The following is a 12857-nucleotide window of genomic DNA, read 5'->3' as shown; positions in this document are numbered from 1 at the left end:
CATCTCAGCTGTGGATGGAAACGACTGCTTGATGCAGAGAAGCAGCAGAGACGTTCCTTCCAAGGTTTACGTTTCAACGGACGCGGTGGCGCCACCAGCGCACACAGTGACACTGTCTGCGACAGCAGTACATAATCGCCGACCAATCAAAATCCGACCAATCAGAAGCCGTCCACGGGCTATAAAAAGGGTACCACAGCAGAATTGAAGACATTCAGCTCCTGACGATGACGATGGAGGTAATCGCCGAAAGCTCGAGATTTTATCCAGAACTGACGTGGCAAGAATACCGAGAATGTTTTATATATAAGTGCCGTCGCGAAAGGTCCCGTAAGGTCACATGGGGTTGCCGAGGCTCGCACTTGTCACGATTCATCATGATCCCGTGGGAGGCCAGTTAATCAAGGATAATATGCAGGTTGTTACCATTGTCTTGTTCGTTTTGCAAAAAGATTATATAATCTAGATAGGCCTAACAAAAAGGCAAACTGAACAGTACACTATCAATGAATCTTTGCCATGTCTGTGCCGCATTTTTTAGTCCGTACAGCATGTAGAGGAACTCAAAGAAATTTAATGCTGTGCTTATTGCAGTTTTTGATACATCTTTAGGTGCCATCGGAATTTGCAGGTATGCTGTTTTTCAGTCAATGACACTGAAAATTTTTTCCCCTGCCAAGACGTGGGAAAAATGGTGCAAGTTCAGAATGGGCTAGCTGTCAATGATTGTCTGAGCATTGAGGTAATGGTAGTGACCATGTAGGCGCCAAGTACCATTCTTTTTAGGGACTAGTTTTATAGAGTAGGCCCAAGCACTGTCTCACGGCCTAACTATTCCAGCTCAGAAAAGTATGTCCACTGCAGCTTTAGGCGCTTTATGTTTGTGGGACGCTAGACAACAGGGGTGGCGATGGACAGGGCGACCTGGTGTGGTGGTAATGTGGTGGACTGTACCATCCTGCACAGTACAGATTGTATGTGGTCTAATGAGGGGGCGTGGAGCAAGTCCAGGAGGTGGGTCACAACATGATTCGCCATTGCTATTAACGTCACACGACGTTATATCATGAGTGCATTCAAGTGAGGCTTGTGACATTTCACCAACCTGAGAAGTGTCCTTAGTAGTGGCGCTATGGTAGTGATCATTGTCAAGGTGAATAAGGTCGTTGGGATGCTGTTGAGCTGCATGTGGAGATGTGGTAGTATCCACGGTTCATCTCCATAGTTGTTCTGTGTTGAGGTGCATGACCTTATTGTAATAATGAGTACTTGGCTGCCTTTAAGCGTAGCTAGTTTAAAAGTGCCTCACTCTATAGCTTAAGGCCAATTGGTGTGTCAAGTGGCGGCAGTGTGACCAAGAGTTACTGTCCAGCAGGTAGTGTATCACTGACCACACCACAGATTGGCTGCTGGACGTCCAGTCATAATAGGATGGCGTGATTTAAATCCAGCAGTAGTTGATAGTGCTGCAGGAGATCAGCTCTGAGGACTGGTTCAACTCTCTCTGCCACTAGGCACGTCCGGGGTATTTGTGTATCTGTTCTGAGGTCGAGCATGATTTCAGCAATTGCAATTACAGTGTCATTGGCAGTTGCAGCAGCAATAGCAGGTGGTAGAGTGCTCACATAAACCCCAGTATCAATGAGGAGATACGTGTGCAGCCATCTATCATGGATGAATAGTCTGGAACTGTCTGCCCATTGAAACACTGTGTCGGTGCTGTTTTGTTGTGGTATGCAGAGGTGTCTTGTTAATGAAAAGTTGCCCAGTGCGCCTATGTCATATCACAGTTCTAGTCTGGGTAAGCATAGGGTTGTCTGCAGCACTGTGCATCCTGCTCTAATATTGTGTGCAACCAGCAGCCCCCCCATGAACCATGGACCTTGCCGTTGGTGGGGAGGCTTGCGTGCCTCAGCGATACAGATAGCCGTACCGTAGGTACAACCACAACGGAGGGGTATCTGTTGAGAGGCCAGACAAACGTGTGGTTCCTGAAGAGGGGCAGCAGCCTTTTCAGTAGTTGCAAGGGCAACAGTCTGGATGATTGACTGATCTGGCCTTGTAACAATAACCAAAACGGCTTTGCTGTGCTGGTACTGCGAACGGCTGAAAGCAAGGGGAAACTACGGCCGTAATTTTTCCCGAGGGCATGCAGCTTTACTGTATGATTAAATGAGGATGGCGTCCTCTTGGGTAAAATATTCCGGAGGTAAAATAGTCCCCCATTCGGATCTCCGGGCGGAGACTACTCAAGAGGATGTCGTTATCAGGAGAAAGAAAACTGGCGTTCTACGGATCGGAGCGTGGAATGTCAGGTCCCTTAATCGGGCAGGTAGGTTAGAAAATTTGAAAAGGGAAATGGATAGGTTAAAGTTAGATATAGTGGGAATTAGTGAAGTTCGGTGGCAGGAGGAACAAGACTTCTGGTCAGGTGACTACAGGGTTATAAACACAAAGTCAAATAGGGGTAATGCAGGAGTAGGTTTAATAATGAATAGGAAAATAGGAACGCGGGTAAGCTACTACAAACAGCTTAGTGAACGCATTATTGTGGCCAAGATAGATACGAAGCCCACACCTACTACAGTAGTACAAGTTTATATGCCAACTAGCTCTGCAGATGACGAAGAAATTGAAGAAATGTACGATGAAATAAAAGAAATTATTCAGATAGTGAAGGGAGACGAAAATTTAATAGTCATGGGTGACTGGAATTCGAGTGTAGGAAAAGGGAGAGAAGGAAACGTAGTAGGTGAATATGGATTGGGGCTAAGAAATGAAAGAGGAAGCCGCCTGGTAGAATTTTGCACAGAGCACAACCTAATCATAGCTAACACTTGGTTTAAGAATCATGATAGAAGGTTGTATACATGGAAGAACCCTGGAGATACTAAAAGGTATCAGATAGATTATATAATGGTAAGACAGAGATTTAGGAACCAGGTTTTAAATTGTAAGACATTTCCAGGGGCAGATGTGGACTCTGACCACAATCTATTGGTTATGACCTGTAGATTAAAACTGAAGAAACTGCAAAAAGGTGGGAATTTAAGGAGATGGGACCTGGATAAACTGAAAGAACCAGAGGTTGTACAGAGTTTCAGGGAGAGCATAAGGGAACAATTGACAGGAATGGGGGAAAGAAATACAGTAGAAGAAGAATGGGTAGCTTTGAGGGATGAAGTAGTGAAGGCAGCAGAGGATCAAGTAGGTAAAAAGACGAGGGCTAGTAGAAATCCTTGGGTAACAGAAGAAATATTGAATTTAATTGATGAAAGGAGAAAATATAAAAATGCAGTAAATGAAGCAGGCAAAAAGGAATACAAACGTCTCAAAAATGATATCGACAGGAAGTGCAAAATGGCTAAGCAGGGATGGCTAGAGGACAAATGTAAGGATGTAGAGGCTTATCTCACTAGGGGTAAGATAGATACTGCCTACAGGAAAATTAAAGAGACCTTTGGAGATAAGAGAACCACTTGTATGAACATCAAGAGCTCAGATGGAAACCCAGTTCTAAGCAAAGAAGGGAAAGCAGAAAGGTGGAAGGAGTATATAGAGGGTCTATACAAGGGCGATGTACTTGAGGACAATATTATGGAAATGGAAGAGGATGTAGATGAAGATGAAATGGGAGATACGATACTGCGTGAAGAGTTTGACAGAGCACTGAAAGACCTGAGTCGAAACAAGGCCCCTGGAGTAGACAACATTCCATTGGAACTACTGACGGCCTTGGGAGATCCAGTCCTGACAAAACTCTACCATCTGGTGAGCAAGATGTATGAAACAGGCGAAATACCCTTAGACTTCAAGAAGAATATAATAATTCCAATCCCAAAGAAAGCAGGTGTTGACAGATGTGAGAATTACCGAACAATCAGTTTAATAAGCCACAGCTGCAAAATACTAACACGAATTCTTTACAGACGAATGGAAAAACTAGTAGAAGCCGACCTCGGGGAAGATCAGTTTGGATTCCGTAGAAATACTGGAACACGTGAGGCAATACTGACCTTACGACTTATCTTAGAAGAAAGATTAAGGAAAGGCAAACCTACGTTTCTAGCATTTGTAGACTTAGAGAAAGCTTTTGACAATGTTGACTGGAATACTCTCTTTCAAATTCTGAAGGTGGCAGGGGTAAAATACAGGGAGCGAAAGGCTATTTACAATTTGTACAGAAACCAGATGGCAGTTATAAGAGTCGAGGGACATGAAAGGGAAGCAGTGGTTGGGAAGGGAGTAAGACAGGGTTGTAGCCTCTCCCCGATGTTATTCAATCTGTATATTGAGCAAGCAGTAAAGGAAACAAAAGAAAAATTCGGAGTAGGTATTAAAATCCATGGAGAAGAAATAAAAACTTTGAGGTTCGCCGATGACATTGTAATTCTGTCAGAGACAGCAAAGGACTTGGAAGAGCAGTTGGACGGAATGGATGGTGTCTTGAAGGGAGGATATAAGATGAACATCAACAAAAGCAAAACGAGGATAATGGAATGTAGTCGAATTAAGTCGGGTGATGTTGAGGGTATTAGATTAGGAAATGAGACACTTAAAGTAGTAAAGGAGTTTTGCTATTTGGGGAGCAAAATAACTGATGATGGTCGAAGTAGAGAGGATATAAAATGTAGACTGGCAATGGCAAGGAAAGCGTTTCTGAAGAAGAGAAATTTGTTAACATCGAGTATAGATTTAAGTGTCAGGAAGTCTTTTCTGAAAGTATTTGTATGGAGTGTAGCCATGTATGGAAGTGAAACATGGACGATAAATAGTTTGGACAAGAAGAGAATAGAAGCTTTCGAAATGTGGTGCTACAGAAGAATGCTGAAGATTAGATGGGTAGATCACATAACTAATGAGGAGGTACTGAATAGGATTGGGGAGAAGAGGAGTTTGTGGCACAACTTGACCAGAAGAAGGGATCGGTTGGTAGGACATGTTCTGAGGCATCAAGGGATCACCAATTTAGTATTGGAGGGCAGCGTGGAGGGTAAAAATCGTAGGGGGAGACCAAGAGATGCATACACTAAGCAGATTCAGAAGGATGTAGGTTGCAGTAGGTACTGGGAGATGAAGAAGCTTGCACAGGATAGAGTAGCATGGAGAGCTGCATCAAACCAGTCTCAGGACTGAAGACCACAACAACAACAACCAGCAGCAGCATTGCTGTGTGTTGGGCGTGGCCGGCCGGAGTGGCCGAGCGCTTCTAGGCGCTACAGTCTGGAACCGCGCGCCCGCTACGGTCGCAGGTTCGAATCTTGCCTCGGGCATGGATATGTGTGATGTCCTTAGGTTAGTTAGGTTTAAGTAGTTCTAAGTTCTAGGGGACTGATGACCTCAGAAGTTAAGTCCCATAGTGCTCAGAGCCATTTTTGTTGAGCATGAAAGTAAGCAATGCAATGGGTCGGCACAGCATTTGTTGATACAGAATGGTAGTGGCCATGTGGAAGGGAAAACATCCTCGGCTATTGCAGTAAGCAACTGCTGTCCACCAGAGCCATGAAAGGTGCTTGGGGTGGTAGAGGCAGGGGGCATGGCCCAGTTTGGGTTGGTCCAGCCATCGTTGGGCAGTCTGTGGCTGCGTGGGATGTTGGGGCATCTAACTGGGATCATCTAAAATTAGTTTCCGTGCAGGCCTACTGGGCGTCAACTGCAGCGTAGTGCTGTTTATTGTTGGTTAGAGTCGGATGTTGTGATAATGCCTGCATTCTGTTAGAAAGTCAAAGTTTAAACTCCAGAGGTGCCTCCTCATGCGCTATCATTGCTGTCTGGATGTTCACTGGTACTTTTAGGATCCAAAGTGTCCAAGGCATACAATCAGGCAGTAGTGCTGGGTCAATTAGAAATCACAGCAGCACTAGAGCGAAGACTCCATGCTGTTGCCCAAATTAGTGTCGCTGATGATGAGATGTAGCTGCTGTTAGGCGCGGTGTCTTGGCAGATTCGTATCTGTGAGAAGTCAGAATGTCCAAAAGCGAGTAGCTAATGTCTGCACTGTGTGCGAGGTGGTTAAGAAGAGTGAAGAGCTTCTCATTGTCCCCAATGATGTCACTGGCTCACATAAACACTTGCTGAGGGCAAACCACATTGTGGGAGAATTTACGAGGAACAAATGTAGTTACGCACAATGGTGGACAGTATGATAGTTGTCAGTGGGTTGATTGTAAGGCACCATCATGAGATGCGTATGGCACTACATGGGAGGTGCGGGATGTTGGTGCTTGAGATGAGCTGAAATGCTGCTCAATGTAGGAAATCATGTGATAAGGCAATTCATGTAACAGCATGAATGGCGTCGGCATCACACAACGATGTGCATAGAACTTGGGTGTCTGTTTGAAGAACAGCTGTGCATGTGAGTGCAGTTCCGGGGCTGACATGGTGCGTATTACTTTCCCAATATCAGATACCTGAGACAGATGTAAGAGTGCACATGAGCTCGTGGCACCATAAAGAAGGAAGGCATGGTCCATTTATCATCCAGTGGCACAGCCGGTGTCTCATGGTGATTGTGCAGACGTGCAGCCAATCGCAACGCCGCTGACATGGATGTGATGTCACCTGAAAAGGGAGGGAGCAGTACCTGACCATGCTAAGGCGAGGTCGTGAAAAAGACATCCTCATAGCCCATAGTTTTGGTGCTGTGTGTAATTGATGCACATATGAAGCACGGTGCTGGACTAGAAACATGTTGGTTGTGATGGTTCAAATGGCTCTGAGAACTATGGGACTGAACATCTATGGTCATTAGTCCCCTAGAACTTAGAACTACTTAAACCTAACTAACCTAAGGACATCACACACATTCATGCCCAAGGCAGGATTCGAACCTGCGACCGTAGCAGTCGCACGGCTCCGGACTGAGTGCCTAGAACCGCTAGACCACCGTGGCTGGCAGTTGGTTGTGATCCCCAGTGTGGCTGGGATATGAGTGACATCATAGTCTGCCTAGTAAATCCGATTTCCCAGATACTGAAAAATGATGTAAATCCTGATCCTATTGTCTGTTGGTAAACGGATTATAAAACAGAATGATGGAGAAATATGGTACAGGGAGGCACCCATAGAGTTCAGGACATTAATGGTGGGGTGGGGGGCATTGTTTATTGTGATTCTCTGCAGCACTTTTGTCCGAAGTACCTGGAATAAATTCACTCATTGTCAAATCTGGAATGTTTATCGTGAAGTCACTCGGTAAATTCAACACTCGTTGCGGCACAGTTCACTGCTTGACATCAGTGGCTATGCAAGGTTGGTCTGAAGATGTGGCAAACAATGAAGGCATTGTCGTTATGGCTTTTAGCACAGTAGAATCATCCAAGCCTTTGCAGATATCTAGCAATCTTGCACATGGAATTTTTGTGGGATACATGAGCAGTTGTTGAGAGATGTTGTCGACATTGCCGAAGAAACAGTGAAGTGGTACTGTTTGTAACGGCAACATTCATGATGGCTTAACCAGTGCAACAGATTTTCTACTTAACAGCAAAATCGTGGTGTGACACGAAAATTCAGGGTCACCATTGTGGGAAATGGGACACTGGAGGTGTGACAGCTGAATAGTGACACAACATTAAGATATGATTTAAACTCTATTTATTGCTAACAAGGAAACCTCCCCATCGCATCCCCCTCAGATGTAGTTATAAGTTGGCACAGTGGATAGGCCTTGAAAAACTGAACACAGATCAATCGAGAAAACAGGAAGAAGTTGTGTGGAACTATGAAAAAAGTAAGCAAAATATACAAACTGAGTAGTCCATGTGCAAGATAGGCAACATCAAGGATAGTGTGACTTCAGGAGCGCCGTGGTCCTGTGGTGAGCGTTAGCAGCTGCGGAACGAGAGGTCCTTGGTTCAGGTCTTCCCTCAAGTGAATTCCGGCACGGTAGCTCAGCGTGTTCGGTCAGAGGGCTGGTTGCCCACTGTAATAAGAAAACTGAGTAAAGGCATCAACGATCAACTTGAACAGATGTCCTGTGACGTCCGCCCAGACCAAACGCAACGAACAATACCGAACAAAAGAGACGTACAAATAAAGAGAAGCATACAAGCCGTGTTCAAAACTCCTTCATGTCATTATTAAAAAAAGGTGAAAAGTTTAATTTTTTTTTAGAGAGTATTCCTGCTAACGAGGCTCCCTGGCTGAGGTTCTAAGCGCTACAGTCTGGAACCGCGCGACCGCTACGTTCGCAGGTTCGAATCCTGCCTCGGGCATGGATGTGTGTGATGTCCTTAGGTTAGTTAGGTTTAAGTAGTTCTAAGTTCTAGGGGACTGATGACCTCAGAAGTTCAGTCCCATAGTGCTCAGAGCGATTTGAACCATGCCACTTCACATAGTTATACCATACAATATGCACTGAACAAAGCAGGATTTCTTTTGCCTACATTTTATTTATGTTTGCAGGAAAAAAATGGTGTATTTGGACCGCAAATTCAGCAACAGGTGAATAGGGTACTTGCGCAAACGCCGAATGTCATTGCGTATTGCAGTGCGTCAGGAAAAATGGAGAAAAGGCTAGTGAAAGACTTTAATGAACGTGTGATTGCTCCTTACGCAGACAAAGATTTTGCCTTAGTCCTTGACAGTTATAAAGGACAGAAGGATCAGGCATTGTACAATTTTAGTGTGGGAGTAGACGTGATTACCATTCCTCCAGTTTGTACACCTCTTGTGCAACCGTTAGATGTGTTTGGTTTTCGGCAAGTGAAATACTTTGTGAAAAGATTGTATGATTTTGCGAAGCTGCGCAGGTACACAGAGCAGTATTGTTTACGTGATCGTGTGTCTATTATCAAAGTTCAGGCACTCACACGTAATCAACTTCGCTCTCCAAAATTCCAGAACATGTTCAATTTGCTTGGACATACGCAGGATTTGACGGTCTACACACGGAAAAATTTGAAAACGTTAAAAACATATGTTTTGACAGAACACAGGGAAAACTGTGCGACTGTGAAACTTGCACTCATTTGTTGCAGTTTATGTGACAAACTCTTATGTTTTTATCACTTTTTTGGGAGTGATTTTCACATCCACAAGAAAACCTAAATCGGGAAAGGAAGAAGAATCTTTTTACCCATTCGCCAATTGTACAAGTTAGGTGGGTCGACAACATATTCCTGTCATGTGCCGCACATGCCGTCACCAGTGTCGTATAGAATATGTCAGACGTGTTTTCCTGTGGAGGAATCGGTTGACCTATGACCTTGCGATCACATGTTTTCGGTTCCCATTGGAGAGGCATGTCCTTTCGTCTACTAATCACACGGTTTTGCGGTGCGGTCGCAAAACACAGACACTAAACTCATTACAGTGAACAGAGACGTCAATGAACGAATGGACAGATCATAACTTTGCGAAAATAAAGAGAGTAAACTTTTCAATCGAGGGAAGACTTGAACCAAGGACCTCTCGTTCCGCAGCTGCTCACTCTCACCACGGGACCACGGCGCTCCTGAGCTCACACTGTCCTTGATGTATCTATCTTGCACATGGACTACTCAGTTTGTATATTTTGCTTACTTTTTTCATAGTTCCACACAACCTCTTCATGTTTTCTCGCTTGATCTGTGTTCAGTTTTTCAAGGCCTATCAATTGTGCCAAATTATAACTAAATCTGAGGGAGGTGCGATGGGGAGGTTCCCTTGTAAGTGCAATATATATAACTCATGTAATTATTACCAGTGTACAGAATATACTAACCCTCACTGCCTCCTTGGGCAGCAATGTTCCTTTTCTCCAGTCAGAGATGTTATGTCGCCACAGACCCAAAAATGAGATGATACTAATGGATGTGGAAGAAGTCAGAAAGTAAAACGCAAAAAATCATTAACCATTTTAATATGACACTCACTTCCCTGATCATCTGTCAGGAGATTGTCAAAATGTATGAATACATTACAGTAAACTGGAACTGCTAGGTTTTCCATATTTCCCTAAATTGTTCCTGGCAAATGCCGGAATGGTTCCTTTGAAAGGACACCATTCTTGCAACAATCTGAGATGTGCTCTGTGTAATGGCCTCAATACTGATGTGACATTAACCCCAAACGTCCCAAGCATGGTCTCACAGACTGCTAAAGTTTATTGTTACTCCGTTGCTAAAGCATTATGGTGGGCTAGGAGATTACAGCATTGTCTAGTTGTTCTTTCCCGAAGCTGCCATGGTTTCCTTCATCAGTAGCCACTGTGATTTTTCATTTCTATGCACACTCATACCTGGCTGTTCACCCGAGATTTATTTCGTCTGGATCTATACTATTACTGCTTCTTTCATGATAGAGGTCTCTGAGACCGCACATGGGAGTTTGTGTTATGGATTCAATAGCCAGGTCTTCGTCTCCTGTTCACATTTAACAGACCCTGACTTTGAAACTACTGTTTTAAAATGGTTTGAGGAAATTTTAGGAAGTGATGTTGGATCAGGTAGTGACAATAAAATTGAAAGTGAACATAATACAGTATAGGAACAGCGCGAAAGTGAAGTCAAATTTATTTTGCCATCAGCAAATTTTTTGAATGAACCAAGTTATCAAAGTGATGAATACAGAAGTGTGGAGACTGTATCTTTAGCCAGAGTTCTGCTAAAAATGCATTAGGTTGAAACAAATATCACTGCTCATTGAAGCCTTTTCCAACGATGGCCAATGACATCATTTTTTTCACTTGTTGGACATAAGTGGGGTGAATGCATTTGTTCTTCATAGTTCCTATAAAGACAACACTCAAGTCAACAGCTTTAATTTTGAAGACACTTATAAACTTGCTGGGACAGCACAGATAAAAAGCAAGTCAACCACATACCCCATGAACGTCTTGCATGCTTCACCGTGCTTTGGATGTAAGAGAACCAAGAGTAGAAGTCATTGTAGAACGACTGGAAAAACGCAGAACATGCTCCACATGTGACCCAAAAAGAAGAGAAAGACAGCTTATATTTGCCATTGCGAGAAGCCAATTTGACTCGAAATCTCTACAAAAATTCCAGCAAGTGCAAAGCAAACCTCTGAGAAGGAAACAAACTACTAGTGTAATTTTCATTTCTTGAATGTTTTGCGGGAGTTTTTAAAGTTTTTATTATTACATGTGTAATAAACTATAAAAAATAGCAAAAAGTAAAATTTATAGTGCAAGATATATCATTTTTCAAATCATTAACATTATCATGTAATATTATGCTCATTTCATATAGTTTTATGTTTAAATGCATTTTCTCGTAACAATAAACTTTAAAATTTATTTGAGTATATATATTGTGTGTGATATTAATGCAACCACTTCCATAAAATCTGAACAGTTTCACTGAAACAGGTCGATGCAATTTTTGTGGCTACTTTTAATGGTCACTCAGACCACATCCAGGACAGTGTGTGACAAAAAAATGATCTGGGGAGGTAAAGGTTAACCATAACCATTGTTCCTTCTGTTCCTCAAATGGAATTTTCCCCAGTACCACAAAGACAGGACTAGTATCTCCTTTATCTAAATAAGGACAAAAAGGTGTAAACAACTAACTCAGTGTTTTCTCCAAAATAATTGAATGGGTTTTGTATATAGGTGTCAAACTACATTACAAACATTTCATTTGCATGAAAGTAGCATGTATTTAGAAAAGTCTGCTTCCACAATGATGTATGTGTATTTAGCTCCTCCCTGTGAAGCACTGGCACAGAGAACATTCTACTTGCATTTTTTTGGATGTGTCAAAAATATTTGACGCCATTAATGGTGATATTTTTATTCACAGATTAACCTGAAATGTGTCAGACAGATCCCAAATAAGTGTATGTGATCATACCTCTAAGAGATGTAGCAAATGGTGGTATTAAGACACTACGACACCATCAAAGAAAATACGATTATATTCTGTTCATGAAGAGATAAATGAGGGATCCCTGATTTTGGATTGGCAGAAGCTGATAGGAGCCAATCTCAGTGATCTAATTGCCATTTATTACCATAGGTATGTTGTTCGCCACTCAAGACTGGACAGACTGCATCAATGTTATAAGGTAAATATACGCAAGTGTTATAATACAAAAAATTTGTGTAAGTATGTATAATAATACAGAACAAATTTTCACAAGTATAGCATAACACTTAATGAAATATAGAGTGAGAAATTCTCAACAAGTACATATTCACTTAATTTCATATGGCAGTGCATTGTTTAAGGATTCCAATTTGCTGTTTCACTGCCAAAGAACCCATTTAAGCTGTACAGCGGTTTTTGGTATAGATTTTGCAACATCTTTCCTTGAAATTTCACCAAGTCCAAGGATTGCATTTTGATATTTAGGTGGTTGAACATTTTATCAGCTACTGTTGCAAAACTGTCCCACATCACAGATATTTGACAGCCTGAGCTGTCTAAGTCTTCCTTACTATGCATGTTATAATTGTGTACATCACTCCTGTTTGTGAATGTTTCATGATTTTCTTAGACAAACATGAGACAGGTGAGGACATATTGACTGAAATTTGACATCACTCCTAGACGTGTGAAAATGAGTTTACAGTGGTCCAGTTTCCTGCATGATCTTAGGATCCTCGTTGCTATTTTTGTAGTAGCAGAATTTTCTTGCAGTCTGTAAGGTGAAACCATAGTAACAGGCTATAGCTAATATGGCTGTGGAACAGCAGCTAATATACCATCAGCAGATACTGATTAGTTGTAACATGGTTGAGTTTCCTCAGGATGTATGTGACTCGTTACAGTTTGTGACTCACATGTGCAGTGTGTTCTTGCCAAGTGAGTTTACTATCCACCATGAATGAGCTTAAATCATTTACAAATACTAAGAACAGGATGGGTGGTATTACTGATCCCCGTGGCACACCATATTCCAAC

Source organism: Schistocerca nitens, chromosome 8 (genome assembly GCF_023898315.1).
Source record: "Schistocerca nitens isolate TAMUIC-IGC-003100 chromosome 8, iqSchNite1.1, whole genome shotgun sequence".
In the NCBI taxonomy this organism is placed as follows: domain Eukaryota; kingdom Metazoa; phylum Arthropoda; class Insecta; order Orthoptera; family Acrididae; genus Schistocerca; species Schistocerca nitens.
The sequence above is the reverse complement of the archived record's forward strand: the minus strand, read 5'-3'. Positions refer to the sequence as shown.